The sequence below is a fragment of the Centruroides sculpturatus genome, unplaced genomic scaffold (genome assembly GCF_000671375.1).
Source record: "Centruroides sculpturatus isolate CEXI.00-Female unplaced genomic scaffold, Cexi_2.0 scaffold658, whole genome shotgun sequence".
Taxonomy (NCBI): domain Eukaryota; kingdom Metazoa; phylum Arthropoda; class Arachnida; order Scorpiones; family Buthidae; genus Centruroides; species Centruroides sculpturatus.
The window spans coordinates 314634-322960 of record NW_019384934.1 but is presented as its reverse complement, the minus strand read 5'-3'; the positions used below and the strand labels follow the sequence as shown (position 1 = coordinate 322960).

Sequence of the window (8327 nt, the reverse complement as noted above, 5' to 3'; positions counted from 1 at the left end):
TGTTAAGAGAAAGCGACGTGCAATACGCAGATGCAGTTTTTTTCGTTTTTGCGGGAAATCGAACATATTTTTAGACCCATCTAAAATTCTCTAATTAGTCTGGAAACAAGGGGACCCAATTCTTGAATTCTGTGAAAACGGGTAAGGTTGACTGTAACGTAATAATCTTTATCTTAGTTATCGTTACTTTTGCCCGAGCAACGCCGGGCCCACCTGCTAGTTAATAATAATATAAATGTGAAGGTAAACAGCACGTGTCCGGTGAGAACCTCACAGGTTTCCAGATAAGTTTTATAAAGAGTAAAGCAGAATTCCTCGAAATGTATCCCAAATTATCTTTAAAGTGGCCCAAAAAGTAGTAAGACGCCGAAATGTAGCAGCCTAGAGCCCTACAAATATCTCAATCTGTTACTTGTGGCCCAATCTTGCAATCTCGAAAACCAGCCCAGCTGTATTTTATGAGATTAGAGAAAAAAGGGTAGTTCGCAGGTGTTTGTTTGTTTGTTTTGTTAAGTTATGGCAACGCGCAACACTTGGGCGATTGCCTGGGAGAAATGTGTTTTTAAGGGTAACTTGCCCCTATTCAGACGTTACAAACGTGGACTAAACCCGGAAAACTTTACGTGGCCAATCCGTCCTGGCTAGGCGCGAAACCCACGAGCGAACTCCCAGTGTTTAGGTGTTAGGGAACTGAACCGCTTGGCCACTGGGGGGCCGCAAGTAAGGTTACACCCGAAAATGTATTACTGTAAAAGCAAAGTTATATTTACTAGATTACAGTTGTTGTGTGTCTATTGTTCTCTTATGGCATGGAGACTTTTTGATCTAAGCGAACGAGTTAACGTAGGCATATCACAGTTCGGATTAAATTTTAGTTCTAATTTCGAAATAGCCGTATTTTGAACCAAGCGAATTCATTAACATGTAAATCTCTATATCCTCCATTGGAACAAAAGTACAGTTACGAACTAAAGGGATTTTCTTGTGACGATGTCGTGCGTAGATAATTTTTAAATATTTTTAATTTAGAAAATCTGCATTCAGCCGATGCAGAAGCAATAGGACTGGTTAGTAGATTTCGTAAACTAAAAGTTAGATTCGAGGCAAAATTAAAACATAAGCCTCAGAATGTCCAAAAAACAAAAATAAACTCTGATACAAAATAGGATGCATGTAATAAAGCTTTTCCTTCCACAAAAGTTTTATTAGATGCATCCAAGAAGGGATATATGAACTGAAGGAAAATTCCGTTTTCTTCAATTCAAGAATAGAAATTTGATGGAATAGTAATCTAATAAACTAAATTAGGAAGTTTGAATTCTGAACTTTAAACGGCATATTTAAACATTGAAACGGAGTCGCATTAATTATATCATTGCAGCAGAAAATATTTTTATTTCGTCATATAAATCGTCACCATTTGTATTCTCAATGCTAAATCTAAATCCATACATTGCACATTTCTTTACAACGGAAGGTCATCTTCCGTTGTAAAGAAAACCAAAAAGGCAATATGCTCTTCAATTTGTTTTTCTTCTGTAGAGATTATTCCACGATGTACCGGTACCATTGCTAAAAAATAGTTCCTATAGAAATTTGTTTCGGGAATATTTGTCCACGCATTCGTTTCTTCGTTTTCAAATAAAAGTTTTCGATTTCTTCAAATACAAGAGGAATGTCGCATTCTGTACAAATTTCATTTGCTATTAATTTTGATTTTAGGAAAACATTTTCTCTAAAATTTTTAAAATAATCTATTGATTCCTTTAACAGTGGTATTACTAAACTTAAATTAGTATCAATTTTTTGCATATTTTTTGCAATGTATTAATATTATCATTAAATACTTTAATGTTTAGTTCCTTTAGATGATTACCATTTTTCTTCTGTAGATTAAACGCTTAATATGCTAGTATTCAATGAATTTCCTATAGACCGCTACCCCTAATTACTGTGTGTCTGGATGGTGTAAAAAAATAAATAAAATAAACTTTTAAAAATTTCCTAAAACTAAATGCAGATCTCATTAATGAATAATAAACGATCATTAGCCAAAACTTCTTACTTTTATTACGAATTTTTCATTAAATTATACGAAAATTTCATTTCTAGTTAATTATCTCGACTAACAAACTCATTTTTCTTTCATATATTCAAATGTGTGTGTGTGTGTGTGTATTTCTAAAATTAAAAATATTATCAAAACTTTAATTTTTATATTTTAAAAGATCATAAATTATTTTTATAATAAATTACAGAAAAATTTAAAAATTTGTGGACAGATATATAACGTTTCTTAGCAGAAATCCACTCTAGAAGAGGAGAATTTACAGCACTCTACTGATAAATAAACATGACACTATTTTTAGAAAATTTACATCCCAAATGAACGAATCCATTGATATTCACTTAACTTTCATTCACATCTTTCTATATTCTAGCAACACTTAATTGTTCATAAAGATGGACAGAGCAAAGCATCTGTTTGCTTCAGAATCTAACGCTAGAAAATAAATAATAATAATAATAAATTTCGACACATCTGGCATTACTTGATGTTTGCTTCCCCCCGTATACATCACTCTAGAATAAATTTTATTTGATTTTTTTTTTATCCTTAATCATAAAAAGTCATTACAAAAATACCATTCATTAATAAACATAACTCACATCTTATCAAACACATTCCCATAAATGATAATGCAGTTAGACAGAAAAATGATACATGGAATTTATTTAAGAATGCTTAGAAAATGTTATAACTTTGTTACAAAAAAAAAGGATTTATTTTTCTTTACATTCTGCATGTATAATAGATGAGAATTTTCGAGGATCTAGCTTCATCTTAACCATGTATTTTGTATAATCCGTTTTGGAACCAAATGTACTTGTACCACTTCAAATGCAGGACGAAATCTTGGAAAAGAAAAAGAAAAAAAAATGTCCTCCTCTTCACTCGAATCCAAGCTACTTTGCTATCTTCATCACTTGAAAATCGATGACATAAGCAGATTTTACCTTACATGTCGAAACATAACAGTCAATAGAGGCCTGATATGGGTTATAAAGAAGATAATGTAATTTTAAAATCCATATTCTTTTGTATAAAATGTCTTAGTGCTAAAAAAAAATCGGATTTATTTCTTTATTCGATACAGGATTTATAAAGCTGAGATTCTTATAAATTAGACTCCATTACCATTTTAATTAAATTCCCCGATAATTCGTTTGATTATAAAAGTATTTCCTAGTTTTTAAAAAAAAACATTAAAAAATGCAGATTCGTCATTCCTTTTTTGCTACTGATCGGGTTACATTTAAATTGAGCAAGCAGAAAATAATAATGATGGATCAATTTCTGATTATAGTAACTTAATTGAGATACTTAACCCTTCATTGTCATTAAAGAATTGATCATGAAATATTATNCTTGAGTTATTTATTGAAGAATAACAGCTTTTTCTACTTACGTCTTTCCAACTATTCATAGATTTTGAAAATAAAAATTAGATTTATATATATATATTTTTTTTATATAAACATTTATCTGAGTAAGCATCCTTTTTTCTCATTTATCGCTGTATATCTACCAGAATAGCAACATCTAGAGAGAACCAAAAAATCAATTTTTCCGTTGTGCGAAAATATCGATTAATTTTGCTATCAACTATCTGCTAAATCAATGCCATAAATATCGACTTAAGAGGGGTGGAGGAGAGTTCAACCTGTAGATATTTCGATACCCATTACGCAACTATAACACTTCACGTTACGTGTTTCTTTGCCATTCAACACAGAAACTTGTCCTTAATCTTTATAAAATAACAAGATTTCGTTAAAGTACTTTTATATATTTAAAAACAACAAATTTAAAGCTGTATCTGCAACAGATGTTTAAACAGTTGCAAAGCCTGTAACTTTCGTTAAGTTAATAAATAAAAACAAAAAGCATTTAAAAATATCTTTAAGGTCGATTATAAAAGATAATCTATTTTTGATTTTATATTCAAACTTTTCGTGGTTATATATATATATATATATANTGGCCCTAGCACAATTAATTCGGAGTTTTTACTGTTTATATATACATACAAGTAGTTTTTTTTTTTATCAGAAATGAAATATTAAAATTAGAAAGTTGAAATTTATAAAAAGCAAAGATATAAAGTGATTAAATAAATGGTAAAAATTGTGTGCGACATTAAAAAAAAATAATAAGAGATAAGTTTGATAAAATCCAGATACTTTACAGATCATAAATATTCTAAGCTTTCATGTTTAAAAGCAATCGATGCGCGACACGAAAACTATAATTTTGACACTAAATTTAAAGAATAAGAATTAACTTTTTGATAACTGCATAATTAATAATCAGGAAATCATTTTTAAAAAAAAAAGAAAGAAAAAGAAAAAAAAAGCAGAACAGAGCTTTCGATTCAGTAAAATTTTATTTTAAATTATCAGTTTATATATCTTTTATATTATACGTATAGAAGATTAAATTATGTTTACTTTACGGTTAAGTGATGAAGGGAGGAGGAAAAATATATAACTCGAAAATATATCTTTTTTTTTTTTTTTAAATTAACTTTAATTTTTCATAAAATTAAAGCGAAGTTTCTATACAAAAATGTTATGAAATTTTCCTAAAAGGAGATTTATCTTACTGGAAAGATAATTTTTCAAAAATGTCAAGAAGCTTGTTCGCCATAAGAAGAGTTTTTTTGTATTTTTCTTTTCTTTTTTCTTCTTTTAGATGCGTTTTCGTACGGTTGCCAAATCGTCTACCTAAACGACAACTTCTAAAATTGCAAGTTCTGAATGGGATTTTTCAACTAAATGGAAGAATCTGAGTTAAACTAAACGATTAGATATGCGTTATAGTCAATAGCTACGGCAGAGCTCTTGCCATTAGCCTATTGCTTGCTTTCCATCTAGCTTGTGATAAAACGATTCCATTACCAAAATGAATGGCAAATAGTCCATTCTGAGGATAATTAATCTATCATAATTTATCGGCGACCACCTCGGAGTAGTTTATTCTCAGATATAAATCTGTACGGATACAGAAATCGACATTTTTGCATCCCTTTTCTATCATGATTAAAGTAAAACTAAACCCTTTGACTTCTAATTATAAGTAATTATCTATAAATTGTCATTAAATGTAAATTTAGGAACCTTTAATAACTATTTAATGATCGTTTAGTAGATTCGTGTGGCATGTCAAACCAGAATAAAGCATTGGGTTGAGGAAAAGAAAATGTTCTACTGGTTAGCCGACTTATAGATTATCTTGGCTCAAAACTTTAATTATTGTAAAATTATTATGTGTTTTAAGATAAGATGTTTAAAAATTAAACATTTGAAAACCAAGTAAAAAAAAAAAATATATCCGCAAAGAATTGGATGCTTCAAGGTATGATACGAACTAATTTCATGCTATTGATTATATTTTACAAGCATTATTTACTTAAAAAACAAAAAAAAACATTTTAATTACCATGCTGAAACTTAAAAAAAATAATAATTAATGAAATATTTTATGGAGGAAAATTACAATTTAATTTTTTGTGATGATCAAATACAGAGAGGCTGTGGGGAATACTAAATTTCCTTTCTTTTTATAAATTTTGTAATTATATATATAATCAATAAAAAACTAAAATCTTTATTAAAAATTAGATTTTTTTTTATTACACTAAAATATAAGCTGCCTAGCATTTTACACACTTAAGATTATTATGTTACTGCCTTTGAAGCGGGTGATTATATAATAAATTATGGACTAAACGTATTAACTAATAAACACACAACTGAATAGTTTATAAATCTAGTTAACTTAGAAATGCCATAATTAGTTAAATTTAATATATATTAGAATCAATATATCAAAATATGAAGTTTTAATTATATCTAAATCGAATTTCAGTGCTATGGCATTAACAAACGAAACATTATGAAAGTTTTTCAAGTTTTTCGAATAGTAATACAAGATTAAGTTAATCGATTATATACAAAATTACGGCTTCCTTCGAATAAACAGCATACTAATTTTAATCGAATGGTTAAAATGAACGGTTTTCGACCTTAAAGTGATATAAAAATAAACCACTTCGCTAAAATATTGCTGAAAAAATAGCTTATACTGCAAAAATACCACGTAAGAGCTCCTTTTCATTAAAAAAACAAACAATCTTTTCTATTAAAAGAAAATGTGTCATATACAAGTTCATTAACTATAAAATCGAAACATAAAAATTAAGCTAGAACCAAAGCATTAGTTTTATTATCAGATTTTTTTACGAGTCGATAAATAACTAACTTCATCACCGAAGGACTAAACAGAGAGAGAGAGAGAAAAAAATACAACCGATGACATTAAAAATATGAGAGAAACACAACAAATGTTATTCATCTGGAAGGGGAAAACCAACCAATGATATATATTTTATTGGAATGATATAGAAAATGATGCAATTTTGATATATAATACAGATTGTTACCGATATTTTACGCTTATTATTGGAAATTCGACCAGTCTTTTGCTGAGAGACATTAGTTCGAAACCTACAACTAAAGCCGGTAGGGAGGGAAGAGAATCATTTTCTGGGACTAGAAAAGAATAAGGGTACAGATCGAACAGTTCGATTCGTTCAAAGTCAACCTAGATATCACTGTCATTGTCCTACCGTCACGAAATTACTTCTACTTTACTACACGACTATTTGTTTATCTCTATTCCGTCCACTCTCGTGGGAGACGTTACCTTTCTAGACTCCAAATGGTCAAAGATCAAATACTTCACTCCATTGAGTGTAGCCTAAGAATAGAGAAAAGCAGAGCAATCGATCACCCTTGCTTATATTTTTGTGTTTTTTTTTTTACGTTCAGTATCGAGTTTTGTTTATGTAAAAAGACAATCTTAGAGCTTCCTTCCCCTGTTCTTATATTCAACTAATAGTTTTAACGTATCGAAAATCTGTTTATCATCCTTTCCTCAACCGTGATTTCGGTTCACGCTTGATAAACATAATAGAAAGATATTTACATAAGAGCGAATCGAATTCGCCAACTGTTTGTGATTATTCATCGAGCGAACTTTGAAAGAGAATTTAAACCATTCAAACTTCATTTAATAATATACTTTAAATCCAGTAAATTATTTGCGCAAACAAATCTATTAATCGTCAGAAATATCCTTAACAATAATACTCTTATAATGTTAACAACCTTTACGCATTGTGCAGAATATATTGTTAACAATGCGGATAGGTTGGATAAAGGAAACTATGCCGAGGACATGTCAGAAGGTTAAAGCTAAAATAATGGAAAGGAAAGGGGAAAAGTAAGATTAAAAAAAATAAAAAAAAAAGTATATATAGGCAGATGAAGGGCAACAGTCGTTCGCTTATGTCTTATGAAAATTGAATACTCGAACTAAACACGACTTCAATACATCCATTGAGGCTGAACAAACATAAGTACAAAAGATTCAGACGAAACCACTTCAGCCTTACGCTCTCCACTTGCAGATAAATTACTCGTCGCTTCAAGGACTAGCAACTTGGATAAATAACCCCTAAGAAATTCATAATTTTTTTACGTAGAAAGTTTTATAAAAAGGAAAAAAAAACCTTTTTTTTTAAAAAAAAAATAATAATTAATCTGGACGAAAAAAACGGATTAAAAGTAAAGCGTAAACATTAAAAATTTTAATTGACTTCAAGGTTAATTTTAGGAACTAGTTTACGGATGGATATTGTTACGAACGAGTTTATAAATTATATTACGTCACAGAATTCTGTTATAAATTGTAAATAAATAATCGTTTACGAAATTTTCTGTGTAATATCATCGGATGGGTTAAATTGAGAGATTCGTCTTACCTTTACGACACTTTTAGAGGTTGAGAGTTATCTAATCCCCGTGGAGTGTTCTCATAACCGAACCCGACGTCGAATCATATCTTAATGGTGAATAAATACATGCTGTTGTAATAAATGATGCATTCAGCTGATCGTCTGGTCTTCACGTGCATGCAAACGACCCCCGACTCGTCTTTATAAAGCGGGGTGTTTCGGTCGATGGTGGCGCGCTCTGGTGGCAAGGCAGAGAAACATGTCCGATAATGCTGACCGAGGGATTGATAATGCACTTGACAATCCTTCGCCATTCTGCATATTTATACGATTTTATATTATTTTTCTTTCAATATCCCAGATGCAGAAGACGTTCATCGATCAGAAAGTGACAAGATATAGAAAAAGACAAGATAGGAAAGTTAGGAGGGAGAGAGGAAAGAAGGAGGTAAAAGAGGAGGAGGA

The 8327-nt window shown here is 30.1% G+C and overlaps 1 protein-coding gene across 2 annotated transcripts in view; it reads right to left on the bottom strand.

Moving 5' to 3' along the window:
• The window catches only part of LOC111632049 (ADAMTS-like protein 5), a 58416-nt gene extending 50360 nt beyond the window's left edge, over positions 1-8056 (bottom strand). The window contains exon 1 of one of the 2 annotated variants that reach the window (XM_023376405.1): positions 7890-8056. The gene's annotated coding sequence lies outside the window, so the exon portion shown is untranslated. The remainder of the gene's footprint in view (positions 1-7889) is intronic. The other variant, XM_023376403.1, reaches the window with a different exon arrangement.
• Positions 8057-8327: the final 271 nt, after the last annotated feature.